Source organism: Dunckerocampus dactyliophorus, chromosome 5, assembly GCF_027744805.1.
Source record: "Dunckerocampus dactyliophorus isolate RoL2022-P2 chromosome 5, RoL_Ddac_1.1, whole genome shotgun sequence".
Taxonomy (NCBI): Eukaryota; Metazoa; Chordata; class Actinopteri; order Syngnathiformes; family Syngnathidae; genus Dunckerocampus; species Dunckerocampus dactyliophorus.
The window spans coordinates 15,148,872-15,176,251 of record NC_072823.1 but is presented as its reverse complement, the minus strand read 5'-3'; the positions used below and the strand labels follow the sequence as shown (position 1 = coordinate 15,176,251).

Sequence of the window (27,380 nt, the reverse complement as noted above, 5' to 3'; positions counted from 1 at the left end):
TAGTTATCTGGGTTGAAATTTAATTTTTTTTCAAATATAGTCAAAAACTAAAAGATTATTTTTACTTGTTTTTGACCGTAAAAGTTAAATCCACATTGATCAAAACGTAAACATCCAAATTGAACACCCCCCGAACCATCAGCCACTGTCGCCACCCTTTCCCCCCTCGACCCATATCTGCATGAAATGGTTTGGCGCTGCCTTAGCTCACAGACCGGTGACGCTGCATGCTTGGTAGCAGCCAGAGCGCTACAATGTTGCCAGTACTAAAATAAAATCCATTTTTCAAAAAGAAGGAAAGGGAAGGGAGGCAAAAGAAGGAGAATGGATAGTACTACTAGGGTTGTCAACCATCCCTTCAAAAACGGAATCATCTCGTATTTAGAAACAAAAGTATGTGTCCTGTTTTGAGTATAAAGGAACGCACTTATTTTACGGAATAGTTTTTATTGTTTATGTCAGTGGAAGTACTGAAAGACGGGGTACTTTACATGAAATTATACAGCAAACGTCTTTCCTGCTTTGTCACCAATCAGGGAATATAATCAAAGTAGTCACCCTATCTGCACAAATGCATTTAAATGAAGCCGCAACAGGATGATGCATAATTAGACATTTATAGATTGTGCAATAGAACCACTATTCTATATTCAATATAATTCATATTGGAACAAAATTTGCTTTTTTTGCAGCTCCATCTTCTGGATTTATGTATGGCAGTGTCCCAACGGCCCCCGATGCAAAATCACCCTGAACTCAGTAAAGCTAAGTGATCATTTAATATAAAAAAAAAATAGCTTTGCATCCATTAATGGACTGCCCACAAGGTACCATCAGATAGCATGTGATGCTGCATAACTTAACCTGCTCAGCAGAGATTTTTGACTCTGCCTTTCCCACCCATACTCAGTAAATCAGCTTGCTTTTAAGTGCTTCTGATTTCTAATGAGGAAAAATCCTTTCCGACCCATGCAGCCCCCAACTACCTGTCAGATGAGTCAGACAAGAAAAAAATGCCCCCCTCGTTTTTATTCTGCTTCCACGAGCAGCATAATCAATATGCTCTGGCTGTGTTGTGCAGCTGGTGGGCGAGGTTCTTTTTGGACAAATGCACAGCAGCACATGGTGCAATGGACCGATGCCCCCTCAGGGTTCTGACATCAATTAAGGGAGACAATGGACATCTGTTTTGTACAGAACAGGCTAAAACACTAATTATAGATGTGAATATATGATTGTGTGCCATCATTGCTGGTCTGGTCAGATGTCTGGATACAGACTCATGATTTAGTCATGATGTCCTTGAGTGATAATGGATATACAGTACGCTCACCAGACACAGCATTAGACCTGCATAATCTCATGAGAACTGTACCAAAATCATAATAAAAGCTTACTCACATAAGGTTATGTTTTTAGTGCCAGTTGTTGGTTTACACAAAAGCACTCAACCATTTTTCACAAACTTTGGGGCCGAGTGGAGATGAGGCCAAATTTGGATTCATGCAATTTTGGGGTAGAACCTGGTAAAAGTTAACCTCTGTTATTTTTTCCTCACTTGTTAGCATTCCAAGATAAAGTACTGTTTGACATTTTTCTTAATTTTTTAATAATAGTCAAAAAATTTAAATTTTTCATCTTTTTCTGGGATAATCCCTCCATTGTCATTCTTCTATTTTGATGACCTTATTTCGCATTTAGCTCGACAATGTACCCCTACCACAGCAATAAAAAGGTTAAATAAACACCACTTTGGCAATGTCACTAAAAATGTTGCTTTATTATCTTCAGAAAAAAATAATTGTTCATTCTGCTCTTGCATTGGATCTCATGACCGGTTGGTCCTTGAGCTTTGAACAAATTTCATTCCTACACATTGTAAGTTGAATTGTAGTATAAGTTGGAATTTATATCTAAATTAATACTTATCACTCACACTTTAAACAGAACACATGAGGGGCATACAATACAGGAATAAAAACACTAAATGCAAGAATTAACTGAAGCACTAATAAAAAAAAAAGAGAACAATTCCTTACCTTTATCCCTTTTATAATCTCAGCCAACACATCAGGAAACTCACTTGCTGCTTTATCATCTCCACCAGCAGCTTCACCTTAAACCTTAATGTAACCCACTTGTGGGTCTGCAAGATCTTAGGTTCGGAAGGAGCTAGCGGAATAACCATAGACGTACAAGGACTGAGTGTAGTTAACGGCAAAGTTTAGTTAACTTATTTGCAGCTTAATAATCGAACATTTTAGTTATAGAAAATAATATACTGGGCCCCTTTTAAAAGAAATAAAATAAAATAAATTGTCCAAACGTCTGTTCAGAGTCAAGAGTCAGTCTAAATCAGATGTAAGTCTGATTTATCCAAGTCTCATAATGCACTCTACTGTATATTAGTGGCTGAGCTGAGCTGAGCTGTCTTAGGGCTGACACAGTCCTACCGCATGGAAGAAGGTGACTCATTTCAATCAGTGGAAAAGTTGCTCTGAGTTGCTGGTGTCGTAGGGTGGCTCGCCATCCACTGAACCCGTGCGACTCCTTCTGGGTGGGGCTTCATCCAACAGAAAAAAACCTGATCTGTATTTACAACACTGCTAATCATTCTTCTTATCGCTGTACTTGAAATAACCCTCCAGGTATACCTCAGTGTTTTTCTCATGGTAAGTTGTACAACGTTATTCAATTGCATCGTCATAAAAACACTCACAATTAGGACAATTATCTGCCATTCTCTAAATTGGTTTAAAACTTTAAATTTTACATAACCAAATTATTTATCTAATAGCGTATATTCAACATATTAAGGGGGACTTATTATGCTTTTCTTCTTTTCTGACCTATAAATGTTGCTACGATGCCAACGCGTAATGACGTAATGAGGTAACGAGGTTTGCGCATTTGGAATTGAGCCCTGAAAGCAGTTTTGGATGGCTCTGCACGCTGTGTTTTACAGAATTTTTTTTGAGCACAGAGTTCCACTGATGTCAACGCAACCCGGACTTCCTTATATGGGCATATCCAGCACTCCCGCTCTGCCTTGTTCTGTTCACGGTGTTAGCACATCAAGCAATGGCTGCCAGAAAATATTTGTTCGGAGAGGCAAGCATCAGGCAAAAGTGGTTGGAGTTGCTGATTCCGGCCGGCAAGACAAAAATATGCTCATCTGTCAACGGCACTTCACATGGGACTGTTTTGCGAACATGGGCCAATACGAACCTGGACTATCCGCCACACTGTTGCTGAAGTCCGACGCCTTTCCAACCTGACTTGGTCGTGTTGAAGAGTCAGAAGAGCAAGCCTTAAGTAACAATTTATCACTGTCCTAACTGTGTTTATTTTGTGTAAGTAATCGGACAAAAGGGGTTCGGCAGCTGTCCCGGAAGTCCTCGGGAGTGCTTGGAAGTGTGACCAATCACAGCGGAGAGGGCTGTGGACTTATTTATATAACACATTTCCAACAGTTAACTGCCCAAAGTGCTGTACAGCAGCCAATGAAACGTAAAACTACACAACACACCTAATAATAGATTGTACAACCAAAAGGTAAAAGCAATGGACCAAATTAATGACTATAACTAGTAAGTCTTTAAAAATATGCACTGCCGCCAGATGAGAAGCCAGATGAGCCTGCCTTAAGCTTGGGTGACATAATAAAGTGCAAAAAGTACTATTAGCGATGTTCTCCTTCCTCTGTATCTGTGCGTGAGGCACATACTGCATTCTTCCGCTGCATGCGCTGTATAACTTTTGAGGAAGTCTTGCATTTATGGACCAACATTAGATTGTACGAGTATAAAAACAAAAAAAGATTACGATTATACAGGCATACTGTACGTAGAATACAATAGAACAGAATAGGTAGGTGGTTGTTTTTTAGACTAGGTTACTAGATTACTAGGCACCTGACCAGTCCAGGGTGTACCCCTCCTCTCGCCCGAAGTCAGCTAGGATAGGCTCCAGCATACCCGCGACCCTAGTGAGGATAAGCGGCATAGACAATGGATGGATGGATACACTGGCACCCAAGCTGTGTGGACGCAGATGGAGCAGCCCCTGATCTCCCGCTAGCTCCTCTCTCCTTCTCCTACCTGTCTTCTAATAATAACTAAGCTGTTGTGAAGGTGCGAGTAGCACAAATAGTGTCGTATTTTCTTTCAAATGGATTTTCAGCTCAGTGTCAGAGTGTCACAACCCCAATCTGTTGCATGGATGGCGGTTGCTGACACACATTTCATGTTTTCAGTATTCAATTCCTTTTGAGCTTGTGAAGCAATTTAATTCATTCATTTCCACAAAATTGTGTTTCAGTCACCAATCTTATGTTGGGATAATTTATTAGTATTACTATTGCCAGCTGTGTTTTTAGGGACTGTATACCAGGGAAGAAACCATTGCATTTTGGTGACATCCAGGAGTATTTTTCCCTTTTGTTAACCTTTGCATGGCATTTTTCTACATTTCTACATTATTTTGCAGTCAATAATGTATCAATCCTAAAGACACAATTCAGGCATACAGTATACAGTAGTACGTCGCATAACGTAAACCTCCTTTTACGTAAATTCCACTGAATGTAAAGAATTTATGTAAAGTTTTTGCATTGTGTTACATATAACGTAAAGCGTCAAGTCGGTGCAAGTTTTTTTTTTTCAATCAACTTTATTAATGTCTCAAGTCGGTGCAAGTTCAGACTAACACTTGGTGACGCCTTCTGACGCATCACGCTCTCATTGGCTGGTTTTCGTGGCACCGCCTCCGCTCTCATCTCATTGGCTGATTATCGGGGCACCGCCTACGCTCTCATCTCATTGGCTGACTTATACAGCAGGTACGTGAGTTTGTGTGAGAGACAGGCTTCTCCCTTCAACCTCCTTCCTCTTCGTAGTTGCCCTTAAACTAACTTAAACAATTAAGTTAAGTTACAAATTAAAATTTTGCGCACAGCATTATCGTGTAGTGCGTGTGCGTTTGTCTGCGAGACCAGCTGACTCTTAGACTCTTTGAGCCGCGTTTCGACTCAGGCTAGTCCTCCTCCTCCTTCCTGCCTCCACTTGCGCTCCTGATCAACAAATCTCGTGAACGGTAGGATTGTTTTTGTTTTTCAGTTTTATTCATTTACAGTAATCTTATTTATTACCTTATTTTATAATGGAATGTTACTTTACTATGTTTATGCTAACATTTTCTTATATTTTCCCACCATATTTGGTGGACTTTTAATATTTTGAAGGGCCAAAGGGGTGAGTTTAGGAAGATCTTGGAACGGATTAGGCTATTTACATGTATTTTACGCTTCGTATAACATAAAAACCATATAAGATAAAGGTTCTCGCAACGGATTATTTACGTTGTAGGGGCGTCTACTGTACAGGTGATTGGTATCCATGATAGTCTCCAATTTGGCGCTGATCCAAATTAAAATTGTTCAGCCTTGTCAGATGTCTGCACTCTTGATTACTATTCATGTTTAATTCCTGTTGATTTAATTTGCCTTTAACCCCAGATCTACAACTCCAGATTGCTGTAGACTGACATGTCTGTGCTTATTTGGATCTTTCTGGCTCATTCTAATGGGGTTTCCCCCGGAACAACAAAAAGAGGATAGATTTTGTATCCATAGCTACATCCAAATGGACTCAAAATACCTGTTTTTCTCATTTTGGCTGTGACCGACCAAGGGTGGGCCGGGCATGGCTGTCCTCCCAGTATCATGGCAGGGAGCTGGGCTATGGAGAGCCAGTATGTCTTCCTCTCCTCTCTCATAGAGCTCTGCTTATTGCTAGCACTCACCGTCTGTCACAGCACAGCGCGCCGTGGTCACACACACACGCATACAAATACACACACATCTCTTCTTTGCATCCGCACGTCTGTCTCTCGTGTTCAGGGCAGCTATCATCACTCTTTCGTTACATGGTGCTAAAAAGGCCCTGCTCGCCCTCGGGGAGCTCCACTCTTCCTCTGCGAATCAATCCCCTGCATTCATCTATCCATCTTCCAGCCTTTACACCTTGCCATTTGTCTCCCGCGTTTTTATCGCATGCCTGTCCACTCACTCAGTAGCTTTTGCTGTGAATCGATAGGTTGTATCCCTCACTGTTCATTCATGAATTGTATTATGAATATTGTTGATGTGAATTGAATAAGCCTGGCGTCCTGCGTCCACATTTTATAGTGCAGTGGTCCTGCGCTTTAGATTGTATTGTATAGTGAATTGAATCACTAATATTGGACTGCTGCCTGTTTAAATTTTGCTTTGCTTTGCACTTCTCTTCCCACTCTTCCTTAGATTGCTTTTCCTGCGTGTTCAACCCCCTCCTCCCATGCATGCGGTATCGATCGCCCCGGTGCACTAATTATCTTGCGTGGCCGTGCATGTCTCTGTGAACTGAAGTCAGCCTTTGATCGACATGTCTGGGTGCTGTTGCATTGCCATTTTAAAACAGGAAATAAAAGGTTTTGATTACAGAGTATGGCAGGTTATGACTCCTGACTGGAATGTGACACCTTCTTAAAAGACCAATCTGTCTATCAACGTCTCACTTCCTGTGCTGCAGAAGGAGCTTTGCACTTGGCTGGTCACCTCCACTGTGTGGATTTGAATGTATGCAGTGTTTACATACGCATCCATGCATATGAGAGTATTAGTCATGTACATGCGTACGCATGCGTGTGCGCGCGTATGTGGGCAAAAGCACACAGGTTGGTACATCCTGCTCGGCCTCCATCTGTGCTCAGGCAGGCAACAGTCCACTTTGCATAATCATCTTCTCCATATAGAGTCAAATTTTAAGACATGCAAGAAAATGATGACTGAGTAGATCATGGTGCGTATAATGATGATTATTTTATTGCACGATCACAAACATATAGAATGTATACTGCAGTGAATGTTGTCATCTGACAGATGCGGCTGTAGAAAAACAAATCAAACTCATCCTAAATGGAAATAAGGTTATTATGCTGGATTATGACACAATTATGTTGGTTAACATCAGTATTTCATGAACTGTAAGACTCTTGGAATTTGTTACAAGAACTCATTCACGTATTATTTAGTAGTGCAACGCCCCAAATAGTACATTTTATCTAGAAAATTATTAGTACATTACTTGACCTTTTTGTCTTTTTCAAAAATATCATTATTGTGTTTTATAATAATAAAATACCTGTACATTTAATTCTATTTGTTTATAACTTTTTCCATTTTAGAATTACCTTTCTTTATGATTGGCTGGGCTAAATCACTTAAACCTTTACATTAATGCATGTAATATCCATTTTGTTTCAAGTTTAAGTTTGTTAAATATGGTTACTCCTGCTATAAAAGATTATATTAATAACAATTTGCCAAATATGTCTATTTGGAAGTGGAAAGGTACCCTTGTGTTCTACAACTCACAGAGGAGTCTCTGACCTTAGGTTGAATTATACATGTATTGGCACCCTATTACAAGTCTAGTCACAGTGAAAAATTAGCATTTCAGTGCCATCTGTAATTGCTAGGCATAATGATGCTGGATTGGGAATCAATGAGAAGCTCTGAATCCAGTGTCACCCGTGACCTTTTGTGTGCGCTCAGTGGCATTTCAAGCTGAAACATCTCTGTGGATAAGCACACATCAGGTGGCTTCCGTATAGCATTCTCAGCACTATCTGTGTCTGTCTGGTGGAGCATACTGATGTTACTGTTGTGACCATTTACCATTTTTTTTCTGTTTTAAATGCAATTTGTGTTCCATAATGTGCTAAACATCTGTTTGCTTGACACACATTGTGGCCTTCTATGCCATCCCCTTGGCACTAAACCTCCTCTTCTTCACCTGTATCCCCTGCCCTTTTTGATTCTTATTTTTTGATTATTTGTGGCTGCTTTTTATGAGGACGTACACCCCAGCGTCAGTGCCATCTGCCAGCCTCCCCCTAGGACACCAGCCAGGTGCTGTGCATGCTCTCACCCCATCTAGGCCACAACAGCACTGCCTGCTGGGACCATGCTCCTTGCGCCAACTGTTGATCTGCACATAGCTCTCATTCTCAGCCAGGCTCTCCTGTTAAACAAAAAATTATGTGAGCTGCATGCACAGATTTTACTTAACATAATTTGTTCAAGCCTTAAGCCTAGTTTACACTTGCACGCATTTTGTCCCAGCAGTGGTACGCAATTTTGCGTGCCAATGACGTGTCGATGAGTAAGTTGGTCATAAACAGGTGTGAAGTATGTGTAAACTGTGCGGGCCTGCATGCTAGTGCGCAAAGATATTTTTTAAATTTTCTAAATTAGTGGCACGCATAATTTCCATGAAGTAGTCGTTAACGTAACGTGAATGCACCGCTAGCGCACCCCAACCTATGTGCAAACAATGCAGGTAGTGTGTATCAAAGCGTGTCTCATTCACTTGAATGGGTCAACTTTTCCACCACCTCTTGGAGCAAGTTGCACATTTCTGTAGCCTCTTGGTTCTTCTTTGGGAATTTCTTTTAATAACTAATCAGTGAAGCCATAGCGATGTCTTCAAGTCAGCAATTCCCTCTCCCACACTGTCCGTGCCTTCTTTTTTGGAGATTATGCCTTCTTCCTGCTATTTCTGCATGCTTTTTTTACTTACTAGACCAGGTGTCTGCAACCTTTACCATCAAAAGAGCATCCTCCTCGCAAAAAAAATAGTCTGGAGCCACAAAATATCACGCAGCTTATAAACTCGTAAAAGTTGTAATCTTTTGTTAAATGTCACCTGTTACAACAACAAAATTTGACGTACAGAAGAACAGCGTGCATGTATAGGCCGACTCTGAAATAATTTTAATTTATTTTCTCAAAAGCGACTAGTGACTAAAGTAGGTGTCGTTGGGAGACTTTTCTGGTATTTGGAGACTTAAAAGTGAAAGCATGTATTGTTCTACAGTTGCTGCCGAGAGGTCCACCCCGCCTCACAGCAGTCAGTACACAGTCAGCTCCCACAGCACACTACCTGCCTCTCCCGGAGTCACCACCAAGGCGATTAGCGTGTCACGGGCTCCGAGCACGTAGCTACAGTGTCCTTCTCACTATAAAATATATTGCCAAGCTCTCGTTAATTACATAGTTTTATTTTACTGCGCAGTAACTTGCTTCAGACCTTTTTTCTCTCAATAAGACTCACTGCATACACTAGCTTACCCCCTACCCTTGCTCATCCAATCAGCAGTCAGAACGCAGTCTAGATGCATTCACAGACTTGTGGTGGGTCTGATATTTCACGTTCTTTTCGAAAATGCACATTTCCCCTACTTCGTTGTTTAAAAAATCAAAGTGCTTGGCAACTAGGAGGCTTAAGAGCCGCATGCGGCTCTGGAGCCGTGGGTTGCTGCCCCTATGCTAGACTTACCTTACTTTTCTGCAGTGAGAGCTTCTTCTCTGGAGTTCAACATCTTGTAGGTCCCTTGCAAAGGAAGAGGAATTAATGAAGCTGGGGTGATGCCTGCTGTTGTGTGGCGTTTTCGGTTACGAATTGCATGCCAAGTGCGTAAACTGTGCGTAGTCTTGTCTTGTGTTTGCAACCTGGGTGGAACCACTCTTTTCTGCTTCTGTCCTGAGCTGCTGATTTCTTTATTGGAAATTAACTTGGTTACTCAGAACATGTCAAAGATCCAACATAATCCTTTTAAAACGCAGGTCGACCTCCGAATTTTTCAGATTTCGAAGCAATTTTCCTATAAGAAAGAACGGAAATGATCAGCTCCAGGTTCAAACTCGTACCATTAAAAACTTTAAATTTGTAACAAAAAATAATACTGTGAAGCATTCACATATCGAACAGTGGCACTTGAGGAGGCTATTCTGCAGCTAGATTTAAAGAAATGGATACTTGACAATCACACTTGTAGTTAATTGTACTTATCATGCTTTAACACTTCAGTTCAATGTGTGCGTGGTATAGGACTTAATTAACTCACTAATTAGGACAGAGATGTGCTGCTATGACAACATTCATTTACAGCCATTTATAGTACATGCAGATTGTTGATTTTCCCTTGTAAACCCACACATATTTTTCTATGCATCCTCAAGAACCAGTGTTATAGAAGCTTTACTAAATAGAGTAGTGTAAAATCTTACTAAATGACCATTAACATGGCCGCAGCTAACACACCAGCCTTATTTCCTTGCTCACTTAAAAAAAAAAAGTCTCCCACTCTAGAGGCCACTAAAATTGAGGTTTAATAGCTGCTTCTCCACATTAATGTCCTAATACGCCCTTCTTTTATGGGATCACAAACAATACAATTTAGTGGCTCTCATAGGCAATCTTGATTCTTTTTGCCACATATCTTCCTACTCTGTTTATCCTCTTTTTTCTTCTTTTATGGCTTGTGATGAAACGGCAAGATGGTTTTATTGGACTCACAAGACCGGGCCCTTGTGCTCAAGGTCACAATGTATAGCTGCACAGGGAGAGACTTCATGCATAATGTATACAATATAGCATTCATCGCTAATTAGCACTAACAGGAAAGGATGCCCCCAGATTTCCCCCCGATTTGTGTCTAATTTACATAAATATAATGGCACACAAGAGAGTGTCAAGCCTGAAGTCTGTGCTCTCCTTTGGGGAGGGGAGAGGTGTTACTGGGCTTTGGGTGCACAAGTGATAATTGTCAGAGTTGCTGCTGTTCTCATGTCCAGACCACAAACTACCATGCAGATTAAAAGGATGAGGTTCACAAACAAATGTTACCTAGCACTGATATACAAGGAATACTGATCATAGACAAGGTTTTGAAATGACTAGATACTAGACTACAATTACAATACAGTCAATACATTTCAAATTGAGATGACTCATGAGAGCCTTCCCTGACCGTGGACCATTCAAATGAGACTCACAATCAAATGAGGTCAGCATATTTTTTTAATAACTGCCGGAGAGGTATTAATTCCACAATATGTTTTATTATTTTAGTTGGAGTTTGCAGTGGTGTAGAACTGTAGTGCATCAGTTCAACCACAATAACAAACCTATTCTCTGACAGTGTCAATCACAAATACTGTGTCTCATCATCTTGGGAAAGTCAACTTTGGATAATATAGGTTGTATTGTGCACGTATACACGATAAAGTGACCAGTTCATAATAAAGTATGATGACTTGATAGCAGATTAAAAACACTCCCTAATCTTGGGAGCCATAAAAAACATCTTGAATAATGGTGCTGATTTCGGAGAAGGGGGGGGTTGTGGTTTGAGGGGGCAGTAATACATTATTCACAGGCGTGGGGTTGGGGGCCTAAAGTGCCAGATTAATTTGTGTTTTCTCTTTCCAGTTGGGTGGAAGAATAAATGGGGACTGTCAGGCGTGCTGCAAAGTGCCATGCAATCATTTAGACAAGTGTTATTGCTGCACTGCAGCGACACAGCTCTAGTGAGGCAGGCTGGGCTGTGCCGGGAAAGGTGGGTGGAGGCTGTGTAATTATGTGTGGCTCCTATGATAGCAATGATTGCTAAAATAGCTGAGTGCTCCCATAGCACAGCAGGTCAGTGTGAGTGCACAAGAGAAGGTTTATGCTCACATTATTGACTGTGTTGCTTTGTAAGTTTCTTATAGTAGAAAACACTATCAATTTAAAAAAAATTCTGTTTCATAAATTGTATATTTTTTGTGTGTTTCCAATCTTGACAATAATTGCACAAACACATATTGGCAGAGATGGCGCCGCATCCAGCCAAGCAGATGTTTATTGTATTATTTCTGCTCCTAAGCATCTCTGACAACATGCAAATGCATACATCTGCTGTGTTACACATGCAAGGAATGTTTTGAGAGAGGATCTGTTGGGCTGACATTTGCAAAGGCTAAATGCCGAGCTTAAAGCGAGTGAAATAGCGGATGTGACTGATGTTTGCCAAAAGATACATTTTCTATTAACGCTCACACAACTCACACAGACAGATATTGCTGTGGGTTTACAGTGGATCCCGCACATTCCCCGCATATATATTTGCTCAAAAACATTCTCTTTTATTTTCTTAAATTATTTTTCTCAGAGAGTAGGCCTTTTTGCACAGACAACACATCTCATTCACCCTAAATTAGTAATAATTAATAAATACGTGATGGTAATGCATAAAATGTACATACTGTATATACAGTACAGCATACATGTACGACGTAACCATGTGACGTCAGTGCAAGATGGCGGATCCCCATGTGTGTGGCTACAGCAGCACGAGGTTAGACAGTCAACGTGTTACAATCCAGCCTCAAAACTTGCACTAAGGTGAACTCAAGTTAATATATGATTGTAACTCGTTACTGGAATTACAAAGGCAAGCAGTGGATTATGTGAAGGCGGCTTGGAGGAACGTCTTCTCTGACAGCTAGCTGGAATGACCAAGCTAACCGTTTTAAAGGAAGATGGAGGCGGCGCCACAGCAGACGGCAGCGCGGTTGTAATGCTAGCCTGATGATCAAGCTAAAATGTAGACTTTGACTTGTAGACTTTGAAATGTAGACTTTTTGCATCTACTGTATTTTCTCATTTGGGTTTGTTTTTCAATTGTTCTGCAGTGATTCAAATAGATTTAAGAGAGCTCTAATATAAGAAACTGTCTGCATTCACCAAATAAGTAAGACTCCGTTGTACAAGTGGATAAAAATCCACAAGAAGCATTGTTTTGAATGTTGCTTGGCAGACAGTGAAAAGAAGAAATGCTCCTGTTGATATTCCTACATGTAAGGGACAGCGTTTGAGATGTTTTAACGCTTACTCGATGGACTAATGAGGCGGATTCAGAAGGTGCAGGCGGGTCGAACGTCTTTGTTAGACAGGCTTGCAGCCGCCTTTTTTGCAGGCTACTCCCAAGGGAGGCCTTACAGCCTGCTTAATTGAATCAAGTACATATAGCACCTCCCTCTTCACAGTGCAGCCCCACCCCATACTGAGTGAGTGGACTCAGAAGGGCAGCTCCGCTTTGATGCTTTTGTTCTTCTCAGCACCATGGACAGCACCAATGGGGGTTCACTGCAACTACTTTCTGGATGGTTTGACGGCACTCACAGTAGCTTTAAGCAGTTTCAATCATTCTGAGCGTGTCACAGCCTTGAAATGTACAGAACCTAGCTAGAACCGCTGATTGAAAACTGGGCACTCAATCTGGTTCTGACTGAATGTCAGCATTTGATTCATGTGTCAGTGGGCAGGTGCCCCAGACTAAGGAGCAAATATTAAGAAGATAACAGTGTGTGACTGTCCATAGCTTAACAGCTTGCATTTCTCCAATAACTCTTTTTTTTTTTATCTCTTCCACAAACATACTCAGGCTAGACCAATTTAATGAAACCACAGAGCAAATGTACGAATGAGGGTCTGTGGTGGATATGGCGGATGCAGCAACATCTCTCTGCCTGAGCTCAGCACTTTCAGATTATGTTTTGTCAATTTGTTTAATTTCTCTGACATTTCTCCTTGCATGCCTGCATGTGTGTGGCCTGGTTCTGTGTGCCGCGCAACACAATATCTACAGCAGAGTGTAAATTAATTCCCCGTGTGGGAGTATGATCAGTATAATACATTTAAAAAATAAAAAATGTTTAAAAAAAAATGTACATTTAAAATTGTTTTTTTAATTCGTACCTGTTGGTCAAACTTAGATTGTTGAATAAAATAGAATCAGTACAATGAAAATAGAAATAATCTGTTTCTGGGACAAATTGTCATCATCATGCACTAGCTGTTTTAAAGTCACATTTTAACATTCTTAACAGTCGTCCATCCATCTTCTATGCCACTTATCCGCGGGTATGCTGGAGCCTATCCCAGTTGATTTCAGGCGAGAGGCGGGGTACACTCTGGACTGGTCGCCAATCACAGGGCACATATAGACAAACAACCGTTCACTCTCACATTCATACCTATGGACAATTTACAGTCGCCAATTAACCTAACATGCACAGTATTCACAGATTCAAACCCAGATCTTCCCGATCTCCTGACTGTGTGGCCAACATGCTAACCACGAGGCCACCGTGCGGCCCCTGAACAGTCATACAGTCATACTGGTGTAAAAATAACCACTGAACTCAATGCTAAGGTGATGATCATAACAGATCACCTTCTGCCACAATTGCAAAAAGAAAAACCAACAGAAGACTGGCACAACAAAAAGTCTTACTGCTTTTAATGCAAGTCCACACAGTAACTTCTGGTGAATATTTTTAAAAAATATGCTCACTTAATGTTTTTGATTCTCGTTACGCTGAAGTCGAGTGAGGAATACTGAGGTCTCACACAATATGCTGGCATCCTGTAGGACGTGATACATTCTGGGCCACCTGAAGCATTTTTTTTTTACTGAAAATGTTTGAACTGTGTGACTTGAGGGCACGAGTCAATGGAGGGCCAAGACACTACAGGTTTTTTCTCCAACCAGTTTATCCAGCAGGTGATTTAACTGATGAGCTCATTCTCTCAAATTGAAGGAGGTGTTGATTATTAAAATCACCGGCTTTAGTGACCGGCTGGAAATAAAACCTGCAATGTCTCGGCCCTCCATGGCACAAGTTTGACACCCCTGCTTTAGTGCATTCAAATGTAGATGTTTCAGTGAAGGTACTGAAATATAAGCTATTTAGATAGATAGATAGATAGATAGATAGATAGATAGATAGATTGCTGTAATTAAAATCAAATCAACTTGATCATTTAATTGACCTTAGAGCAGGAGTGTCCGAACATTTTCTACCAAGGGCCACATCCTGAAAAATCAAAGGATGCGGGGGAGCTTTAAGTTATTAGTATCAACATTTCAGCATTTTTTCTTTACATTGTGCCTTTTTTCTCTATTTTTTTTTGTTTAATTTTACTTCTAAAATGTGCCGTGAGCCGCAAATGACCCTCAGGCTGCACTTTGAACACCCCTGCTGTAGCCCAACAAGTACTTATTTTCATCTTGCTTGTCAATGCCTGGAAATCACTTTTTCATTGAACTTTGCTGAGACGTGCCTCAGTGGCTGAAATATAATTACGGGCAACAGCTATATATCAGCATATCCGCTCCTAATAATATTACATAGTAGTCTGGAGAATAGCTTCCAGCACACCGTCTCATGTTGATGGACCACAGGAAGACTGGACAGCGGCAGTTTAGATTTTACGTGATACAAGCCGATAAGTGATCGTTTGCATTTCAAGCATATTTCATGAGCATCATAACATTTCCTCTTCATTGTGCATTCATATAGGGCTACAATTTCTCATATGCAATCAGGATTTTACAATATGTCTGTTATTGTTGAGCAATGTGACAGCACTAATACCAAACATAATACACTGGGTGGTTACTGGTATTACGTATCCAAGATCTCTGTGGACTTGCAGGGCTGATCCATGTCTCCTGCTAGAGGCTAACCAGAGGATCATCTTGTCCTTCCCAGAAAAGACCACCACACCCAGCCATGCTCGCCATTAGGCATCAGGCTTGTGTGTGATGTTCAGAAAAGCTGCAGGAGCTCCGACAAAAACATATTTGTGACATCATTTCATCTGCAAACGTATTCCTGTCGGTGGAGCTATGTGTGTGTGTGTTTTCAACCTCACATTAATTGTACATCTACATAGGTTTTGACTGAGGCTGATCAATATCCACTCTGAGCACACATTTCAAATTCATCATGCCCTCTTATATACTATTGATTTTTTTTTTTTTTTTTGTGAAACGGCTACCCTCGAAAGAGTCTGATTACTTTTCCTCCATCAGTCAGAACGAACTCCAGCTTGATAACAGTAGACAGGTAATTCATACCTTCAGCTTGCTTTCAGAAAGGTTTCAGTGTGAATGTAAAAGGAACATATTGGTTATCTATTTGCATGTAATTGTCTACAACAACGCCCCATACTGCTGCTGAAATAACCTTGCAAATGTTCTCAGCTGCAACTCACTTTTGTGTGCAATTTCTGAACTCTCCTTTTGTCTGCTACAGTTATTTCAATATCAACCGCGTGTTATGTATATTTTATTGGCAGGGATGTCGCAGTCCCTACTGGCAGGACCTCAGGTTCAGATGCAGAATAATATATGCGGTCCTGCTCCAGCAGAGGTGCACTGTGCAGTAATTTGTGAGCCGCCGGGCGCTGTTAGGTCTGAAGAGTATTGTAGACAGAGATATGGGAGGACTTGCGCACGTAACTATGACACACACGCGCACACACGCGCGCACACACACTTCAGCTGTGCCGCATAGACACGATGGGTGTGAAACCATCCATGCACACAAGCAGCCTCTCAGTACCTCAAGTCCAATACGCAGTCAGATTGATCGGTGCAGTGGGTGCGGCCACAGTGACACCTCGTGGCTCATGTGAACACTTTTGGGTTGCATTTGTTCTTTTGTGGTTGTTTGCAATGGCAAGCTAAGCATGATATATATATATATATATATTTGTTTTTTTGTTTGTTTGTTTGTTTATGGCTCCCAAATTAGACTTTTGATTCAGTCTTACCAGCTTATTTACTTTTAACCTGTGTTATACTGTATGTTTATTATCAAGTTTTAATACTCGTTTTAATACATTTAAATCTATATTAATGTTGCATGCATTACACAACACACACAACAATGTATGTAAATGCAGGCAAGGGAGAGATGGTCCAGGGCAAATTCCTTTGTTAAAAAAATATTCTGCTGCCATGTCCTCTTACGCTGACTTGAATTCAGGCAAGACTAGTGCGATGCAAGCTGCCCTTGACACACAAAAGCAGCATGTAACAGCGAGGTGGGCGGAGGCTTTAGGGCGATGATTGTGGGCGTTTCAGTCCGAGCTGCGGAGGGTCGACACAAGTCAAGGTTCTCACTGTTTTTATAGGAGAGACGCAAGTTCCAGTCACTCTGAAAGCTCACAGAAAACATTTTAAAAGCATTTCCCAGCAGTGTTGTGAAGCATTTTGCAGCCTCACTATAGAGACATAAGCTTCTTGTTGGAACCCCATGGCATCTACAAGCCAACAAAGTCATTTGGAAAGCTTCTTATTGGCTTATTTTTTGCTAATTTCTCACTTGTTTACCTCGCTTTCCTGCTGTCCTCTGATAAGAGCCGAGTGGGGATACAGGGAGTTATGTGGCTCCTGCGTGGTGTGCAGGTTGGGCTGTTTGAAGTGCCCAGCAGAAGCCCGTATCTTCAAGGCACAGCTGGAGAAGTAATGTGTGGAGAAAGCTATTTCTATTCCCCTTTGCATGGAAATGTGCTGCTGCTGTCTTACAATAGAGCTGTTTGGCACTGTCAGCTTTTGTGTAGCTTGTCTTGTATCAGCTTGGCCCCAGCTAATGGTCTATAATCTGTTCCTTTATGCACGGCGGTCCATTATGAGGAGCCTTGTCTTGCACAAAAAATAAAGGGTTGAAGGGTTAACGTCTTCATTTTGTGACCCTATCTGATTAAATGTACCCACGATAGACAATATAAGCCCAGCGCTCAGTGCCTTCACTGCCATCAATCAATGAGAAGCTAATGTAAGTCTTTAACCCCCCGATGGACCCCGAGCTAATGTCATTTATTCAACTCTGCACATGATTCATTATGCTTTGCAAGGTTGAACAGCAGGTTTGGCTGTAACCATTTATTTTTCTCAATGATATCCACACAATAAACTATTTATGTGGTTGCCATTTGGTCCATTGACCAGGGACTCCACTGTTCCACTGTTTTTCCACCACAGCGGGTGAATAAAGAAGCAGGCCATGCAGTGACTTTGAGTTAAAAGTGTTCTTCCCAGATATTAATCTCCTGACAAGGGGCCAAGAGGATGGGCAGTGTCTTTGAGCATTGCAATCACATCATTGCAGTGTGTGACCTCAGAGTATGTTTTCGGGAAGGGGTGTGGTTGTGGACATCATAGTATCACTTGTCTGACTGCTGATGTAAATCCCCGTGACAGTCCCGTCAAAGTCGTAATGATGTATCGCACACCAACCACCGCCTCATCCATCTTCATGCCCTTTTCTCAGATGTACACACGAGGCGATGAAACATGCTTTTAATTTTGAACAAACATGTTTGGATGTGATTCTTTTGGCCTATTATTACTGCTGTTGGATAATTCATAACAAAACTTGTCTGTTTTTTAGCAAAATTAGTGTCACTGCATCTGTCTGAGCTTACTTACTAAATGCATACAGTGGGTACTATATATACAGTGCCAGAGCAGGAGTGTCCAAAGTGCGGCCGGGGGACCATTTTCGGCCTGCAGCTTGTTTTTTGGTGACCTTCAGCATGGTCTAGAAATAATATAAATTAATTATGATTGAGATATATATTGTTAGATATTACACCAATTATCTATGTCACCTATGACTTAAAGCAAGGTGTTGACGTTTTGTTCGGATAGCTTAGCATATACTGACCTAAACTGAATTGGTTTTTAGCATCTTTAATGCACAAAATGTATCAAAGTGCAGCCCTACACACTTCAATTTTTATGAATCAGCACGTGGTAGAAAAGTCTTATTTTAATAATACATTAAAAATATATATATGGCTCCTTTTAAGTAACTGAAACACAACAGTGGCTTTCTCCTAATTACATTACACTGTCAATGTATTTATAATGGATCATTTTCTGAAAATTTATTTCCAGGAACTATACCATATTGTCTCAATAATTCCCACTCATGGTGTCGATTTACCTTGAGTAAAAACAACAGTAGCATTTTTTACATTCCTGTGAGCTGGCACTTGTGAATGTCAACATTTGTGTTAGTCATTCAGAATGGTTTGCTGTAACATTTTGGAATAGGTCACGTTGAGCCGAAGGGTAATACGCAGCGTTGATATGTGCCGTCACTCCAGCGCGGGGGGCCTGCATTCACATTAATTTAATGTCCCCTGGGCCAGGCCATACAGCCAGTACATGTTTGATTTTGAGTGTGAAATACACAAAAGTACAGTTGATTTACAGTTATGTCAACATCAAAAATTAAGCCATAGTCAGCTATCCACGTATGTTCTTTCCTTCAAAGTATGCAAAAATAATTTGCTGTTGACTGACATGAAGTTTTCTGACAAAACAGTTGAAACACTTAATTTTATACACATGTATTTCATTTAGCTTTTTGTTTTTTTTTCCCCTCTTTTTAGCAGCTAGGGAAGCAGAATATACAGTATTTTAATTTTGTAATGTTACAGGATTTCTTTCTTCCATAAAAAGGTAGAAATAATAATTACTGCTAACTGGTTGTGGATGGCATCTGGCAATAGACTAAATGCAATCTGTAAACGGGATGGTAAAATGGTATAATGTAAGTGAAGAAGCTCATTATGAAGTATGTGCTTATGTGAAGGTCGTATGACTGTTTTGACTGAGTGTGCTGTGTGCTTGGACGCACTCACGCCCACACAGTTCAGGACAGTCAGGGCCAAGCCTCCTGTTACGCAAAGTGTTTGTTTGGCGGGCTCACGGCAGCATAGCCAACAGTGACAGATGTTGATTCTCTGGTAAGCCTTGAGTTTTAGCTCCCTATGAGAGGCATCGCTGTCAGTCTAACTGTCCTTGAGTCAGAGCTGCTCATTGTCCTTGATACACACACACACCTGTTCTTTTCATCACCTCAAATTATTTTTCCTGACAGGGCTCGAATATGAGTACATAGAGAGAAAAGCTAAGTTTTTATAGTGACACAATCTGGTCATGGAATGGCATGACTGAATTTTCTGTAAACCTTTAATCCAAAGCAAATTATTATTACCAACTATTAGCATCTGTAGATATTACATAGTGCCATTCTCACTACTGCAAATTACAACCACAATAATAATCAAAGTATTTTTAAAATGATATGCTTTAGTTTCATCTTATTAGATGGTGCAAATGTACCTAATGTTACTTAACATTGTCGCCGGGAGGGACAATTCTATATTAGACAGTGTTTCTAATATTTTATGGAGGATATGTTGAGATGACAACATGTTTTTCATGTTTTGTTAACCTTATTTAGCTACAACACTTTTCACAATGATGCAAACTTTAGCCATAATAATAACCATAATGTTAAATTAATTCTTCATTCATACTTGAATTGACTTTGTGATACAATATGATTTGTTTACATGCCTTATTTGTTGAAAATAGCCCAGAAGGCTGAATTTTTGTCGTCCATATGCTGGTTTTTTTTTTCATTTTTCACCAGTCTTCCCTCGTGTCCATTAGCACTCTACAAGTATTTCTGCTCGACTAGTCATGTGTGGATGGTGGCACTTGATAGTTCCAGAGGATGTTGCTATCGTGTGAAGGAAGGACAGGCAGGACACTGAGGTGAAATGTGCAACAAAAAAAAAAAAAGGAAATAGCGTGATATCTGGGCCACATGAGGGAGGAAAGCAGAGATATGAAAGCAAGTGGTCAGGATAGGTAGAATATGTGCAAAGAGGTGGTCTGCCGCTACACAAATCTCATGGGAGCCGTCCTGTTCTTGCAGGCTAATTGAAGCTCTGTGTGGCAGCAGCCTCTGAGCTGTCACTCCAATGAAGAGCCCAGTTGCTGCATTTTACAGGCTGTGTGCTGAATCCTGATGATGTTAGCAAAAGCTCTAGACACTGTCTCCTTGAGACCCCCTCCTTCGTGGAGGTACACAGCCCACATGCTGCTTCCCGGCTATCCACTGATTATATGTAACAGGGTTACAAGCATTCTGAACACGAGCGGGAATATGTGAACATGAATAATTTTCACTCTGTGGGTTTTGTGAATTTGTCGGGCAATCTCATACATGATAATGTGATATTCGAGTCTTTTACAGGACTTCTCTCATTTGAGATTAGATGTGTTCTTGCAAAGCACATAGCTGCGAGCACCCTGTGAATTATTGATCAGTAATTAAAGCAGTCAGCTACGAAAATATTTAAAGGCGGAACACACTATATTAGATACACCTGCGCGATATGAGAAGCATGAAAACTCCTTTACATGAATAATAGTGCTTTCATAGTGCTAGTGTTTTATTTCTATAAATTTGACCTTATCCTGACCATATTGGAAGTTTCTAATATTTTTGCCAAGCTATTTATTAACACAATTGCGAGCTGAAATGTTTGTAAAGGTAGAATGTTTAACACAGTTGTTGTATTGGAATGTATTATTTTGTGCACTTGCACGAATGCTGTCGCTAGTGAGAATGGTTTTCCTATTCAGTCAAAATAATTCATGGATTCATTAGCTGTTAGATCAAGTGTGTTGACAATGAGATGCTTAAAGCATAGATCAGACTTTCATATTGATGATGACTCTCTCCCTGTCCCCACATGCATTATTTGGCCACCAATGAATGTCTATAGACATCATCGCTAATGAGATACCAAAGCAGGATTGTTATTGATCCTTGATTGCTTTGAAAATACATCTACGTATCATCTCAGTGCTGAAGGAGCTCTAGCTTTTTACAGAATTTAAAGTTACGTGTCATATCCACGTACCGCCACCTGTTAAAGTGGAAACTTTAAGCTCAAACACATCCTGGGATGCTGCTTAACCGCTGGTTTGTTCTGATTTTCATAAAAAGATTATAAATACAGTGTTCCCTCGCCACATCGCGGTTCACATTTCGCGGATTCGCTGTTTTGCGGATTTTTTAAGTGGAATTTTGCAGTTTTTTAACAGCCTATGAACGCGCACTGTGTACTGCGTCCTTGTGGTGTATGAGAGAGATCTACCGGTGTTCTGTTGTAAGTGTATTTACTACTGCTACCAGTAGAGGGTTTTGTGCAGTCATGTTGGAGACGTGTGTAGCTCCACCTCCTCTATGTGTTTACGTGCCTGTAGGAGCATATTAGGAACGCACAGTAGACAATAGCCGGCTAAATACAGAGCCACAACAGTCCTTATTGGCTAGGGGATAACCCTCCCTTTGTGTTCTGCGTCCTGACTGGCTGTAGACCATTGTCAATCAATCATCTTCGTGCTGTTTCCTGTTGTGGTCAATAGTAGCAAGAAAACTAGCTAACTGTGTGAGCTGCTTGCTAACTGCCAATAAACAATAGAAGAAGAAGAAGAAGAAGAAGCTAGCTGGCAAAATGAATCTTTGGTTCAAGGAGTAGGACGAGGAGGAGGACGACGGCAGGGGCAATATGTTTTAACAAGGATACAAAAACACTACAACCGAACGGCGCCAGAACGAGGCAACGTCAGAGGAGTCAATACACATGAGTCATTTCATAATTTCTTGTGTCCAACCTAGTAAATTGATCATATAAATTCTAACGAAATTTGAACTTTGTGTTTAAAATATGAGAAAATGTTAATGCCTGTCTGAGAAAAGTGTATAAAGTGTTTGGTGAGGGGTTTTACAGCCTTTAAACATGTATAATTGTAAACCAATAAAGGTTACGTCGCGGATTTTTGCGGGCTATTTTGGGAACCTATCCCTCGCGATAAGGGGGAGGGAACACTGTAACCCCTTCCAGTGTCAAACTGTAATCCCATTTATTAACAGTACAAACAATGATAATGATTAAAAAGGAATACATATGGAAAGATTTTAGCTTATGTAACATGTGGAAAAAATACATTAAGAACCACTAATATTAAATGTAAAAACAATAATTTCATATCGATAGCTCTCACATAAGAAGAAGCAGTGACTGGCGGTGCTGTACCTGGACCTTCAGTGGGGACTTACGCCACCACTATCACATAACAATATGCAAATCATATACAAAATCCCAACAAAGGCCCACCTCAAACTTTGAAGTACCCTGGTTTAGAGGAATATTTCTCTCTAGATTTTGGATAAATTCCAGATTTTCATGACTGAAAATATGTTTGACATTTGTGTTTGCACTGTATACAAAGGCTTTTCAGGCTCATAAGGGTTTTGTTTACTTCAAGAAAAATGAGGTTTGCTTTCATTGCGTTCATTGCATTCTTTTCCCACTTTTCTGTAATTTTGTTGATGATTAAATTAGTCAGTATACATACATTGGGTATCTCCATGTACAATTTATTGTGGACTGCATTGTTTGGCAAAATACAGCACATTTCTATGTATTCCAAGTACTTTTGGCCTTTCCCTGTCAGAGCTCATCATGTCCAACCAATTGCGTGCGTGGTTTTGGCTTAGTTTTAACGCCGGATGCTCTTCCTGATGCAACACTCGCTGGGAAACGAGCCCGTGCCCAATGCCACGAAAGATACCAGGGGTGGCCATTACACCACCAGGACAACTAAATAACTATTTGCTTCCAGCTACACGGCAATTGCGGTTTGACAACAATCTTCCGCTGATGTGAGTGGAGCAGGGATTAAATCCTCAGAGGAAGTCACAGGTGCTGATCCGAACATCACCCTGCAGTCATTAGTCAGTCGCCCATCAGTGTACTTGTGGGTTCTTCTGGGGGTTATCACTCAGATACAACAGAGAAGTGAAAAACAATGAATGGCTGTTTTATTGTTTTGCTTCAGGCTCTAACCAATGTGAAACATAATGCAGGATGATGAGAACTCGATTAAGGTTGCTGTTGTGGTTGCGTCTTCATTGTTTAACACGACATGACAGAGCTTCATGTTCACCATCATGTAGCGTGTGTTAACACTTGTGGTCAAGGCATGAAGGCTTCAAAAGAGCCAAAATCTCTTTGTGGCTCTGCAGTTTTAAAGGTAGGTGCTTGGGTGCCCGTGTGAGCGTGTTGGTGCATATTATATACAGGGTGATTTAAAAGTTTGTTGTTTTTTTTGTAAATAGAGTGGTACCTCGGTTCTTGTCAATAATTTGTTCCAAAAGGTCAGACGAAAACTGAAACATACGACAATTGAAGGATTTTTTCCCATATGAAATAATGTAAATCCAGTTAATGCAGGGCTCTCAAACACAATTTACCTGGGGACCGCTGGAGGTAGCGTCTGAGTGAGGCTGGGCCGCATCAGGTATTGGGAATCTCGGGGTACCTCACGATACGACACGCAATACATGGCTCACAATAACAATAATACTGTATCTTGATACAGTAATAGGGGGAATCAAATCAATAAATAAATAATTTCACAGTTTATATTTTGCTGCATTCAGCTGGGATAGGCTCCAGCTTACCTGTGACCCTAATGAAGACAAGGTATTGAAAATGCGTGGAATTTTTTTAGCACATTTTTTAGTGACTCACTCACTCTTAGTTCAGTGTAGGCTTACGTGTGCATCCTACGAGTAACATTGGCTTGTTGCAGGCCGTATTACAGTAACCTTTGAAGACAAGTCACGGGCTGCAAAATGTGACTCGGCGGGCCGCAAATGAGTTTGAGACCACTGACTTAGACCTTGAGGGCTGAATTTACAGTAGTCTTTCCTGTCAAATCGTGGGCCGCAAAATGTGACACTGCGGGCCGCAAATGGCCCGCGGGCCGCGAGTTTGAGACCCCTGAGTTAATGTGTTCCAGACAAAAATACATTTTAGACAGAATGATAATAGTTTTACATGCAGAAAGCAATGCAAAATTACTATAAAATAGATCTCTTTTTAAGGTCGAACACGGGCTTCCGCCCCATAATGCTTTGGCCCACATCTTGCAAGATTACAAAGCACATCCCAGCGGCGCAAACCCCAAACCGAGCATAAAGCGCACCTATCGAGTACACCGTCCACACAAACGTTGAGTTTTTAATGCATTGATATATGAAACACTGATATTTATGTATTCATTACACAAATAATGTTTGTTAAACGTGCTCCTAACGTAGCCCCTCTTTGAATGACTTTGAGGTCCACGCAGCAGAGATCGACAAGCTCCGAACTAAGCTGACTGCCCGTGTGGATGTTTTCTTTGTGCACAAACCACATGGGAGAGTTGAGTTATGCTGAAGCAAATGAAGGGAGCTGGAAAAATGGCTTCTAGTGTAGTTTTTACACTGACTGCACTCAGGCTGTGAAACTTGAGGGTGTGATGGTTTTAGTTGTGCATATCCTGGCTTTTCTTTCATAATGTCAAAGGAAAAACACTTTAAAAATTGTGCAAAATGAGTGAATCTGAATAGTTTATGTATCTTTGTTACCGTGATATTTGTTGCAGTATGTGTACTACTAGTAAGTAAAGTATATGGAAATACAGTTAAATATGTTAACATGTTAGCATTTAGTAAATTGCTTCTCATAGTGACAGGTTGCCTGACAATGACACACCTCTAATGTCTTCAAATAGGCAGCAGATAGACGCTCTTTTCATTTAAGATAAGGGACTTACCTGCTTTGTGTTTGGGTGCCGTCTTTACCCATCATGTCTGTAGGCCCCCACCTCCAGCAGAATCCCCATCTCCTGTCCAATCATGGTTGTCACCTCATGCATTACCCTTTCAATTAGATGCTCAATTTCACCCAGCCTGTCCCACGGGAGTCACAACCACACCATTCAAGATTGGTATCCCATAATTGTCGCCTAACCCCCCCTACCCAATACACAAATCTGGCCCGGGAGTCGCCCTCACCATTCAGCACTGACTGTTCAGCTTGATAGCAACACATGCGGCAGAGAAGAGGACAATGGGCACGTTGTTCTTGCCTGACACAGGAACATGTCTTGATAACGAGGCTGTGTTTTTGGAGACCGACTTCGGTTGATTTTCAGTATGCGAAAAGGAGATACATTATACTACAAGCACAATTAGAAACATATTGTTAAATTAATACTGCTCTAAACATTATTATCTCTGTAAAAACAGAACTGTCCGTGCAGCTCCATATTGGATATCCCCTACAGTCATAACACTGAGTCTACTGACTCAGACTACTGAGTCAGTCAGTCAGTTGAATGTGAGACACTGGAGAAGTGAATACATTTGTGGTGCAGACCTTTAGAGAATCCATTACATGCATGAGCAGCAACATGTTCTGTTTTGGCTTTCAGTTATGTCTCGTTCCTCTCTCCCTTTTGTTATATGCCAGCCTGAAACCAAGAGAATTCAATTATTCATTGAGACGCTATGCCTTGTGACAAAAGCAATACATACAGAGATGTAAGTAAGATGTAGTCCAATGTAAGAAGACCTACAAGATGTTGGAGTGTGTGGAGATTCATTCCGAAAAAGCATTTGTCCGAGGGCACTGATGTTGCAGCTAGGAGAGGGTTTTCGGACTCACAAGCTCCATTCCAGCTCATCTAAAATGTGTTGGGGTTGAAGTCAGGGTATTCAAAGTTCTTCCACACCAAATTCATCCAGCATTCCCTTGTGGACCTTACTTTATGCACAGAAAAGTACCACTCCTAATCTGTTACCACAACGTTGGCAGCATAGAATTGCTGTAAAATGAGGTCTTAACATACACGGAGTTTCAGTAAAACACAGCATTTGTTTTTGTCATTTTTATTAGCAAAATGCATCTCAGTAGTAGTAGTAGAGGTCTCTGTTATGGGGTGGGGTTATAGAGACATCTAGTGGTGATGGTGGGGTACTGTAAAATAAATTAGATTTCTCAGTTTTGTTCATCTATTAGTCACTTTATATTTTTGTAATTCATTGAGGATATTCTAAGATCACAAATGTTACCACAGCCACAACTCTGTATCTTAATTCTACTCAAACGCAATAGTTGCATTGCGTACAGATCATATTATTAATTGACAACTTATTTTCCGGCAGGAGGCGCAAAACTATCCCTCAGCCATGGACAAGATGGCAGGGGACATCCTAGTTCTGAGGACACACAGGTGGTAACGTTGGAGTTGGAAAACCAGCAGCTCTACAGTGATCTGTCTCTGCAGCAGGACCTTGATGACACAGGCATCCACGTCACGGTTGGAATTGCAGAGCCACAAGGTGGATCACAACACAATCCAACACTTCACTAACATCCAATATGAATGCATGCAAGAACACTCAGAAATTTGTTTCACAGACAGTCCGAAATTGACAGGATGTGACCAAATAGTGATGTAGATGGTGTCACGGTCATCCTTGTCAGTGTCTATTCGCTATCAATTTAGTGATAAGACAAGTCATTTGGGCCATGGAGCCTCTGATAAGCCGACGTGGGTAGAACATGTCTTATCTCCTGAAGGACAGCATGTGACCCTCGCTGAAAGGATGTTTCTGGACTTTTCTATGCTGGCGTCACAGCCAAGAAATTATATTTATGCCTCATTTTTTTAAGTAGACAGTATAGTGTCGTATCAATTGCATTATCGTCTTCGTAATGACATAATTCTTCATACAGCTTTTGTATTGCATCTCATTTGTGAATGTGTATCTAATGTTGTGGCCAAATACTGTATGTATGCTGACTGTGTCATCACCCAGACATATTCAAACTTGCTGGAGAAATGAGTAAGGCCGCCTCACAAAAGGACCGGCTCATGAATCCCCAGAATGAAATTTTAAAGACACCAAAAATGCTGCAAATAATATAAAACTCAAGTACGACCGA

The 27,380-nt window shown here is 40.8% G+C and overlaps 1 long non-coding RNA gene across 1 annotated transcript in view; it reads left to right on the top strand.

The window, feature by feature from the left end:
- LOC129181740 (uncharacterized) overlaps positions 1 to 27,380 on the top strand; it is a 38,866-nt gene that overhangs the window by 6,747 nt on the left and 4,739 nt on the right. The window contains exon 2 of the long non-coding RNA XR_008570489.1: positions 26,597 to 26,773. This is a non-coding gene — a long non-coding RNA (uncharacterized LOC129181740). The remainder of the gene's footprint in view (positions 1 to 26,596; positions 26,774 to 27,380) is intronic.